Source organism: Eschrichtius robustus, chromosome 14, assembly GCF_028021215.1.
Source record: "Eschrichtius robustus isolate mEscRob2 chromosome 14, mEscRob2.pri, whole genome shotgun sequence".
In the NCBI taxonomy this organism is placed as follows: domain Eukaryota; kingdom Metazoa; phylum Chordata; class Mammalia; order Artiodactyla; family Eschrichtiidae; genus Eschrichtius; species Eschrichtius robustus.
This window is the reverse complement of record NC_090837.1, coordinates 28,034,385-28,045,310: the sequence shown is the minus strand read 5'-3', so window position 1 is coordinate 28,045,310 and position 10,926 is coordinate 28,034,385. Positions and strand designations below refer to the sequence as shown.

The 10,926-nt window shown below is 62.6% G+C and overlaps 1 protein-coding gene across 1 annotated transcript in view; it reads left to right on the top strand.

The window, feature by feature from the left end:
- The first annotated feature begins 1,996 nt into the window (after window positions 1–1,996).
- The window catches only part of ARVCF (ARVCF delta catenin family member), a 36,118-nt gene continuing 27,188 nt past the window's right edge, over window positions 1,997–10,926 (top strand). The window contains exon 1 of the mRNA XM_068563127.1: window positions 1,997–2,168. The gene's annotated coding sequence lies outside the window, so the exon portion shown is untranslated. The remainder of the gene's footprint in view (window positions 2,169–10,926) is intronic.

Genomic DNA, 10,926 nt, shown 5'->3' with positions numbered 1-10,926 from the left:
CCTGTGACAGTGGTCTAGGGGTAGAGACCATCTCTCCTGCACTCTGTTTCTGACCCCCATCTGCAGCCTGGGTCATGGTGGGTCCTCGTGGAACTGGCACTGCCTGCCCCGACCCTCCGTGCAGCTGGTGAGCCAGCTTGAGGGCAGACAGGTCTCTGGAAGCCTGTCAGGAGGGGGGGGGATAGGGATGAGGGGGGATGGAGGGAGTCCTCACTTGGGCCGATTTTGGTGCACAATTCTCCCCTTTGCCCTCTCAGCAGAGGTCTGTCCAGCCCCTCTTGCCACCATCAGCAAGTGTGTGGGAAAGGGGTGGTGCTGGGCCACAAGGTCATTGTGAGAGGAGGGGCTGCAGGAGGACCAGGGCCCAATGCCCTTGGAGAGATCCACAGAGAACTTTGGGCTAATTAAATCCACTCCTAAGTATAGGAAAGGGTCTGCCATGTTCTGGAGAGGGAACCTTCATTCTGCCTGCCCAGAGCTTCAAGCAATATCCCTGTGCCAGGGTGCCAAATGGGTGTCACTTCCAGTGCTGGTGACACGTCCAGTGCCAATTCCAGTCAGTTGGCTGTGGCTGCCTGGCTCTGAATGGCTGCTGGGGGTTGATTTGTCATGTATGCCAGGGTACAGGGGAACCCAATGTGGTACCAGTGGTGAATTCTGGCCCCAAATCATTTCCTTTTCTTCGTTCTGACCGAGGAACTTCTGGGTGAACACAGTGGACCCCTGATGTGGGTGGATAAGACATGAATGTCTCTACCCCCGCTGTCCCCCCAATTAGCACTGTGGTGGGCCATGTGGCTCTGTGCAGCCTTGGGGAATACGGTGAGCTGAGGATCTGGTCATCTCCAGGTGCAACCAGAGCAAGAACGGCTTAGAACCACGCACGAGCCAGGGTCACTGGTCAGGGACCCCCTGAAACAAGCCCCAGTGGGCAGCATCCACACTGGTGCCCCCTGCACCCCAAAGTTACCTGGAGCTGGCCTAGGGTTGTGGTCCCATTTGTGGTCATTTGTGTGCCCTGTGTCACTGCAGGGACCAGGTGGCTGCTCTCCACCTGGCAGGGAAATGTAACCTGTGCTAAACCCAACTCGGGTGGCTGAGCCCCACAGGGATCCTGCATGACCCCAGGTAGGGTGGAGGAAATGGACACCAGAAAGCGGGGAAAATAAACACAAACTTCTCCTCCCCAGGCCCAGACCTGTGGCCTTTCGGTGAGCCGCATGAGGGAGGCCAGTCCCTGGGGCCCTGCAGGATGGGCTGAGCCCACGGTGTCTGTCGAGTCATCACTGACCAAGGAGGACAACCGCTGTTCACCGAGCGGTCCCTTTCTACCCTTGGAAAAACTGCCAGCCCCACCCACTCCGGCCTCCACAGTGGGAACCCTGGGGCAATGAGGGTGGGAGAGCGCCCGGGCCCCGGAGTCAGATGGACTGGGTTGGAGCCCCGGTGACCTAAAGCTAGTGAGAACCAACCTGAGCCTCGGTTTCCCGTCTGTAAAATGGGAGGGCAGCAGAACGCTCCCTCGCGGATTGTGGGGAATACAATTGACGCTGAAGGGAGGGCGTGGCGCCCAGCGCCGGGCCAACAGCAGGCGCTGGAGCAGGATACCTGGGAACTGGGGGTGGTGATGCAGGCGACCCGGCCCGAGTCCGGGGATGGGGCTCCGGGCCTGCTCCCTTCCCAGCTCGGGCCAGACGGTCCGGGGACGTCCTCGAAGGCGGCCGGGAGGGGGCGGCCCGCCGGAAGGGGCGGCCCGCAGCCCCGGCCTCAGCCGCAGAGGTCCTGGCAGGTGCCCGGGCCTCCGCTACTCCACGAGGGGCCGTGGTCGGCAGAGACGGACAGCCGGAGCGCCCAATGGCAAGCCGGTGTCTCCCCGTGCCCGTCCAATCGGTGCCGGCTGCCGGGCCTCCCGACCAATGGAAACACTGGTGGCGGAGGGGCGAGGCGAGGGTCGCCGCGCCGGCAGGCCCCTTTTGCGCACGGGCCGCGAGAGGGGCGGAGGGTTAGTCTGGGCTGCGCTGGGCTGGGGGCGTGAGTCCTGCACCGGCGCGAGCGGAGGCCCTGGGACAGTCACTTGCGCCCGCCCGGGGACGCCGCGCGCCGAGGGACCCGGGGACGCCCGTCTGGGGCGGGGGCCGCGCTGCGGCGCCGCCCACGCCGCGCTCCAGGTAGGCTCGGGCCGGGGACCGGGGTCGGGGTCGGGGCCGGGATCGGGGCTGCGGGATGGGCAGGGGCCCGAATCGAGGTCCGGGCAGGGGTCAAGGCCGGGGGTCCAGCCCGGCTCTGCTCCACCGGCACCGAGCCCGCGCCGCGGTGCGCAAGACCCCGGACTGACGGGGGCGGGTCCCTTTGTGCGCAGCTTCGGGTCCTGCCCGACCGGCCGTGCGCCTCGGTCCGCGCGCCCCTCAAGCCGCGGCCAGTATGAGCCGTGTCCTCCCCCTGCTCGACCGGGCGCCTGGAGCTGGCGCCGCGCAGCCACGGAAACTTTCCATCGGCCGGAGGGGCCCGGGGCGGGGGAACTTTCCTGGGGCGGCGCGCCGCCGGGAAGCACCGGCACGGCCGGGCCGAGGGATGTCCTGGCGCCGCGCTGCTCCCGCCGCCCAGAGGACGAGGGAGGGAACGCTGCCTGGGGTTCCTGCCCGGAGCCCCAACCTGGGTCCCCCTCCTCGCCACCCCTGCGCCCTGTCGGCGGGCCCCCGGACCCCTGGCTGAGGCGTGTCCCCTCTACTCGTAGTGGGACTCGGCCCAGGCTTGCCGTGGTGTTACCCTGGGCGGGCAGCCGGAGATCCCCAGCCTTCCTATTTTAATCTTAAATAATTAAATATTGGGTTATTACAATATGTCACCGTTTCTAATCTCTGCATAACGTGTCCCAGTGGAAACGCAACTCGGGGACTCCAGCGGCCTTCCCCTTTAGACCCAGGCGTGTTTAGGAACAAGGAAAAGAAAAGAACTGCCCCAAGGATTTCATTCTTTAGGATCGATTCATTGTATAATCCCTCACTCACACCCCTTTCCCGAGTCACCGAGCAGGGCACACGCCGGGTCAGGGTTTATGAACCCAGGGGGTTGGATGGTGACCGGCTTAGCACCTGTGGGGCAACCTCCCCCATGAGGACACACACAGGGCTGCACTGGGAACCTCCACTCCCAGGTCCAGGCTGCCAGAGGTCTGCCCACCCCAAGCAGGTCCCACCTGTCCTGGGCTCAGTGTATCTGGACCTGGGACAGTGCTGGACCCACAGCAGTCAGTTCCCGAGCAGGTGGTCTGGACCTGGGGTCTGGCCACAGCGTGTGGGGCTGTGAATTGGGCACTCGTGCTTTCCCCCAGCCTTGCCCTGTCCCATCCACAGTACCCTGTCTGTTCCCTGCTGCCCCATGCCCCCAAGTCTGAGGTCCACTGGCACCCAGCACAGGACTGGGCACAGAGCACTTGCTGTGCTCAGGACTCTGGTTCTGGCCTGGGGAGGAGGTCACATAAGCACAGCCCGGCCAGCCCTCACCCCACTCTCCTCATGGGCACAAGTACCTGTTGACCAGGTGCCTCCTGGGTGAGCTGGGCCAGCCCTTAGTCCTGCCAGGTTAGAGCTGCCCCCCAATCTGGGCTGTGTGCCTCCCCCAGGGTGGCCCCTCAGGGGTCCCTTTGCATCTCCCAGTTTCCATGGAGGCTGCACCTCCATCCCTGTTTGTGCTGCACAAGGATTCAGGTGGGTTCACTCCCCTTCATCCCAGGAGACAGGCCTGGGACCACGAGCAGTGGGATCCTGCACTTCCAAGAGGAGCTAAGAACTGTAGCGCAGAGGAGGGTGGGGACACCAGGCCCAGCAGAGCCTCAACCAGCCCCTAGCATGTGCCCTGGGCTGGCGTCAGCAGAGGGAGGGAGGGGACAGAGCTGGGGTGCTGTGGGATGCCAGGGAGGCAGCGAGGGGTTCTGGGACCTTCCCCAGCAGTGGCTCGGGTCGGGGAAGGCATCTGTTCCCTTGTTGCCAGCTTCCATCCAGACTAGGATGAGGCCTCGGCCACTCTGCAGGAGCCCCGGAATCAGAGAGTAACCAAGAGAGACTCAGGGTCAGGAATTCCTTCCTGGGGCTTCCTGAATGGGAGAGCTGCACAGCTCAGCCTATTTCACAGGTCGGAAAGAAGAGCCCAGAGCTGGTGGACATCCACATCACCTACAGGGCCCCCAGCCCAGGCTGTGTGTGTGTGAGGCACAGCGCTTACCACTGCCCCAGTGGACCCTGAGGGGCCAGCGGCCTCTAGCAAAGCAGCAACAAGCTGAGTGCAGCCACCAGAGGGCACCCAGGACTGCCATGGCCAGCAAGACTGGCTCCACCCAGCCTCCCTCAGAAGTGGGGACCCTTCCTGAGGCACCCGCCAAGGCACCCGCTGGGAGGCTGGAGCTCTGCTTTCTCCAGGCCCCCTGTTCAGGGTGGGGAGGTGGAGAGGGGCAAGGACCCTGGGCAACGCCCCTCAGTACCCTGTGCCCTCACCGCCTCGGTACAGCAGAGGGAGGCCGAGGGCTGGGTGGCGGGGTGGTTGAGCACAGGCTCCAGCAGGGACCGTGGAGGTGGGGTCCTCCTTCAGGCGTGTGCCCTAGGCGCCTCCCTGACCCCCATAGGCCATCTTGCCACTGCCTAGGGGTCCGGGCAAGGTCTCTGCGTCTGCCACTCAGCGCAGGGCTGTGCCTCTCTCTGCCTCAGTGACCTCTGTAAAACAAGGGTGCAGCCGAAGTGGCGCCTTTTCAAGATGTGCACAGAGTGACCAGCGGCCTGGAAGGGCACGTCAGGATTTGCTGTGGTGGAGCAGGACTCAAGGCTCGAGTGCAGAGCGAGCTCTCAGTCAGGCCGGCCTGACCCTCACCCGGGCTCCTCATCACCCACCGCGGCCCTGAGCTGCCTGTCCAGCATCCCCCAAGCCTGGGCCCTGTCCCTCTGCCGGACTTGGTTTGTGCACATGGGGGCTGCCTCGTGCTGTCAGACATCTGTGGTCTGTGCTGTTGTGGCTCTTGGCCAGCCCTTGCAGAGGCCTCCTGCCCCAGTCGGGGACACAGCAGGCCTTTTCAAGGCTGGGGGTGGGTCCCTTGGCCCCGAGGCTCTTGGTGCAGGGTCCTTGGCCAGAACCAACTCTGAGGGGTGCTAGAAAGGGCTCCCTGAGACAGGTACCCCCACTCTCTCGGCACAAATCCCATCAATGCTTCTACCTTCGTATCTCAGACCTGTCCATCTGTCTGTCCATGGCCCCAGGGCTCTTATGAGGTTCTGTTCCCCCCACCCCCCATCTGTACAGTGCTGCTGAGATGAGGCGCCCTGGGGACACAGACCCCACCTCAGGTCCCACCGCCACCCTGCGTCCCCAGACCCTCCCTGCCCCCCTGCTCCCACCCTCTTGCAGGAAGTTCCCTCGGGCCCCCTCCCCACCTGCAGCCCTGCAGATGCCCTCCCACCCCCCACACTGGCATTGACTCCCGGCCCTCCTCTGCATTTGTGGAGTTATTGGCCTGCTGGAGTCCCACGAGGTGGGAGCCACATTCTTCCTGTGGCTGGATTGGGGGGGGGGGTGTCCTAAGGACAGGAAGACCTGAGTTCAAATCCTGGCCCAGCGCTGCCTTGCCTGGACCTGGTTTCCCCGTCTGTAAAATGGTGTCCTGGGCTGACCCCAGGCCCCTAGTGAGAGTCCGAGATGATGGGGCACAGCCAGCACTGGGGAGAGGCTGGCGGTTATCAGGACTGATAAGAAAGGCACGTGGTTCTCCATGGGACAAGGTCTATGTGAACGTTTAAGCCAAAAGCAGACGTGCCCCAGAAGCATCACATTCTAAGCAAAAGCTGATCCCTGAGCCTCAGACCTCAGGGTGGGAGCAGCAGGTCCTGCTGTGGGTGGGGAGGGTACAGCGGGTGGGCAGACTCCCAACCACGCCTCCCCTCCCAGGTGCCCACGCACACACGTGTACACGCGTGCACACACACGCCTGGCTCGAGCTCCCTGTTCTTCCTTGCCTCTGGCCCTGGCATCCTGATCTACCCCCATGATCCCACCCTGACTTGAAGCCCCTCCCCGTGATGAAGGGGCTACTGTGAGGCAGAGAGACCCACCCGCAGGCCCACAAATGAGCCATGTCCACAAAGGAAGGTTGGACAGAAGCTTGGAACAACCTGGTAAACACTGCAGAGCCAAGGGGAGAGAGCTTCTGCCACTGTGATCTCCCGGAGGTGGCCTCCAGCCTGTCTGTGGTGCCCTGTTTTTCATTTTTACAACACAAACACTTTGGCAACTTCCCCAGACCTAGATACAAGGAGAGGGAACGCGTCCCCATACCACTGGCCGAGACAGGAAGCTGCATGGTCCTTGGTCCGGGACTGGGAGGCTGGCTGCTGGCCTAGGAGGGACATGGATGGGGGCTGGCCTCGGGGAGTCTCAGGAGAGAGGCAGGCAGCCTGTGCCCCAGGGCAGGTGAGGGGGGCAGACCCCTGGGGGCCATGACCCCCTGAACAGGCCAGTGAGATCCTGGTGTGGGAGTTTATCACAACAGAGCACACCCAACCTCTGGAGAAGGGAGACGTTATCATCGGCTCAAAATGGTCAGGGTTTTGAAGGATAGTCAACAGTGTAAGAAACGCCCAGGAGGGACCATGGCAGCTGATGCAAACTGTAGACGTGACAGTCCCAGTGGGGTGGGGGTGAGAACACGCACGGTCGTGTGGGAGTGAGTCTGTGTTGGAGCACCACCAGACGCCCTTGGGTCAGGGATGACAGTGCCCAGCTGGGGCTCTGGCCCCATCCAGAAGGGACTTAACCGCGCCGGTTGGCTTCACCAGGTGCCCTCTGGTTCCTTGCAGGATGTGGAGCCAGCCGGATGGGTGTCTGGACAAGCTGACCTCCTCCAGGGACGTCCCCTCACACGGGTGGTGGGCTGGTGGGTGTGGTCCATGGAGGGATGGACTGTGGCCTGAGTGGTGTGTGCTTCCGGCCAGCCTCAACCTGGTGGGCACAGGGCCCTGGGCTGGACAAGGCTGGACATGGGGCCTCCTGCCACCCCTACTTGAATTCACCGATGGCCTGGGTATGGACCACAGATACCGGCTTGAGGGACGTCTGGCTTGAGGGACAAGCGTGCACTGGGGACCACCCACCAGGACATTAGCTGGACTGGTCCGCACCCTCCTTGACTTGGATGCCTGGCATGGCGGTTTCTGGTGCCGCACAGGCCGTCAGCTTCGCTCCCGGCTCAGGGTAGTCCCTGCTGCACCAGGGAGGTTGGAGCTGCCAGCCAGGACAGGCAATGGGCCCACATGCCGCAGCTCCTGGAGGAGGGCACTGAGGCCGGGAGGAGGCTTTGTCTGAAAGGGCCAGATGGCCTCTGGCACACACAGCCACCCTGGGCCACCGTCAGAGTGGGGAGGGGCCGTGACTGCTGTGTTCATGGCGAGGGCGCTGGTGCTGGCCCTGCCACGTGGGCTCCTCTGCTAATCACAGCTCCAGGGGCACGAGGCATGGTGCCCGGGAAGTGTAGCAGGGACGGAGGCTGAGTGGTCCCTGTGGCCCCCAGAACCCTGTGTGGTGGGAAGTGAGCCCTGCTGGTACCACTCTGTCAGTTTGCTGTGTTGCCTGATTTGCAGAGTGTGGTGGCCACTTGTGCTGCTCCACTGCAGGAGCCCAGGCCCCAGCCTGGCCCTCTGCCCCTGCCCCGCCCAGCCCCGTCTCTGTGGGAGGCTCAGCCCACCCAGCCCTGTGGATTCTGTGTCCCTGGGTGTCCTGCGTGGATAGCCTGGCCCAGCCAGCACCTCACTTGGGTGGTGGTGAGAAGGCAGTGGCTACAGACTCAGGAGCCTCCAGACGCCTGAGTGTCCTGTGCTGAGGGCTGTAAGACAGGAGAGGGCAGGGGGCCTGCTCCTTCCTCTGTGTTCCACAGGACCTCGGGTGTGGCAACCTGCCAGCCAGGCAGGTGGGAGGACCAAGGTCTGGCCAAGCATCTCAGTGGCCAGGCTGCTGGGCCACTTGGGGGCTTGTGGATTGGGATGAAGAGGCTCAGCCTGTGTCCAGGGCTTGCTGGGCCAGAGCACCAGGCCTTGGGACGTGGCGTTGCTGGTGGCACAGGTGGCATGGCATCTGGGGCCTAGGGTGGCAGGGGCTGGCCCCCACCCCCCTAAACTTCTGGTGGACCACCGTGCCTCAGATTGGCAGGCCAACCAGACACCAAATGGCATGTAATGAGGTCTGTGGGAGGCTGCCCACCGCCTCGCCTGCTGTGCCTGCCCTTGCTGCTCTTTTCCTGTCCGTTTCTCCCTCCTCCCTCGTTCTCCTGGTTTTCTCCCTGTTTCTCTCTGTCCCTCTCTCTCTGCCTCTTCCTGTTTCCCCATCTCCTGCGCTTCTTGAGTCTGGTAACGGACTCTTCGTGTCTGCCGCAGGCACTTCCACGCAGCCTCGCGGGCACTGGTTCCACCAGCCTCACCCGGGCTGAGGGAGGCTGTGCCTCTGTGGCCGCGGCCCCCGTGGGGCCTCTTGGGGTCGCAGCTGCTCACAGAGTGGGTTCTGCCTTCATCCGTCTTTCTTCAGCCTTTTAATTTTTGCTTATGATGGCTTTCGTGTTCAAAAACTGTTCAAATTTTTCATGTTTTGTGTGGAATCTGTGGAATTCTTCCTCCTTCAATCCTTCTGTTGTTCCACGCGTTGTCTAGCACGTGGCCAGATAAACACACATCCGTCTTCTCCTGTCGGTGTTTCCAGGTCAGCATCTACACTTGAGATTTCATCCGTCTAGAATTTACTTTGACATAAATGTGAGGCAAGGGCTGAACTGTGTTGATATGGTTGTATCTGAACAGTTTCTTGACTGATGTTTTCTATCACCAGGAACTATAAATGTGACATACCGCATCCTCAGGTTCGAGTTGCCTGTGGCCCCGTTAGAAGATCAGGTCGGGGCCTCCCTTTGACCAGTCTCTGTTCTGAAAAGTCACGGGCGGCCTCACACTTGCCCTGCAGATGCAGGTTGGTCCACGCAGTTGGGGCCTCCTCCCCGGGACCCCCGGTGTGCTGGCCTGTGCGCGTGTGCATCCCGCTCTGGTTTCCCCAGGTCTCCAGCCCCTCTGAGCCTCCTTGGTTACTGAGAACAGGTCCGTGCTGTGGGAAGGCCCCTGAGAAGCCCCCACAGTGATCCGGGCCCCTTTGCAGCATCCAGCCTGTGAATGCGTGACTCCCTGTGGCTGGGAGGGCATGGGCTGTCCCACGCCCGAGTGGCTTTGTCATGCTGTGGGGGGTGAACGGGCCTCTTCCTCTAGGGTCGCGGGCTTGGCACCCCCAGGGCCTCCAGTGGCAGCACCACTGGGCCAGGCACACGCACGCCTGTTTGTGTCTCAGTTCGGGGCGGGTCGGCCGGTCCACCTGCTTCGCAAGCATCTTGCCTGCGTTGCCAGAGAGCCAGGTGCTGGCCCTCGCCTGTGGGCGGCCCTCAGCCAGGCATCCAGGGGTCTCTGTGATTGGACTCGTGGGTCATTCCCCGGGTGGGGGGGCTCAACGTGAGAGGCAGGAGCGAAGACCACGGCCCCAGGGATGCCCCCAGCCCCTTCCCACTCCGGAGCACATGCTTCTCAGGAATAACATTCTACGAGGCCGAACTTGGCTTCAGACCTGGCTCTGCTCACCCTGTGGGGCTCAGCGCAGGTGGCACTTCGTGCTGGCCGCTGTGTTATGGTGCGAGAGCCATGCCAGCTTCTGGCTGTGCCATTCCTTGCTCAGGGTGCCTCACAGCTGGTGGTGTGACTGCGCTGCGGGGCCCAGGCCACCAGGAGGGATGGTGCCACGCCAGCCGTGCTGGGTGGTCTGTGCAAGCCTGAGGTGGCCATTGGCCTAGTGGCTCTTGGGGCAGCCCCTGCCCCTCAGCTCGCCCCTGGGGCCTCTCCCTGCCTTGCCAGCCACAGTCAGCTTCTGGCTGTTCCCTGGCTTGCTCTGCTTCGTTCTCCTGCCTGGACTGGACTGTCAGGCTGCTGAGGGGCCTTTCTTCCCCAGGCCCTGGGCGTCCGTCCCCGTCCCTGTGTGACCTTCCACCGGGGCACCCAGAGTCGTCAGCTCCGCCCTGAGTTAGGTCTTGTGCTGCGGGGACACCCCCCTGCAGCTCTGATTTGGGGAGGCTGAGGCCCAGTTTCTTTCGCCCACAGGGAAGGCTGCCCATTGTCAGCTGGGGAGAAGGAGACACCCCGCCCCCCTGGCACATCTTGCGAGGTTGTCATTTGCAATTGATGAGTTTGGTATTTCAAATATGCCTTTAGTTAAACTTTTTCTTTTCAAAATATTTTCACTCTCTGTGAAATCCTAATTAGGCCATTCATTCGTCTGAATGTACTTGCTGCTCTCTGCATTTTGCAAGATAACGAGGAGGCTTCGAGCGGGCTGCCAGCCAGTCCTCGGGGCCTTTGCTCTGTGCCCTGCAGGGAGAGGCTGGCGCCCCGTGACCCCTGCACCCATGGGCCCTGGGCTGCAGTGCCTGCGGGACACCGAGTGTGCAGATGGGGACACTGAGGCCTGGGGTGGCAAATCGTCTCTGACAGTCCGGGAACTTTGCACGATGTTTCCTTAAGGAAGCACAGAGCTGGGTTTACTCTTTCAAGATCCCAAGTTAAGAAAGGGAAGCACCCTGTTAACAAAGCTGTCAGCTGGTCCTTGCCATAGAAGAGCTTCTGCAAACAAGAGACGATAGCTGGGCAGCAGGGTCCTGCAGCTGACATCTGTGCGTGGATGACATCCAGTGCCTCCGGGATGTGGGCAGCTTGGCGGCAACGTGGGCCCTCCTCAGTGCCGCCTTGGGTGTGTCCGGTGCGGGCCAGGCCAGGTGACCTCCTTCCTGCCCTGCGGAGGGACAGCAGCCTGGAGGCTGGGGCACAGAGCCCAGGGAGAGCAAGTTGTAAAGGCTAGGGTTGACATGACCGCAAT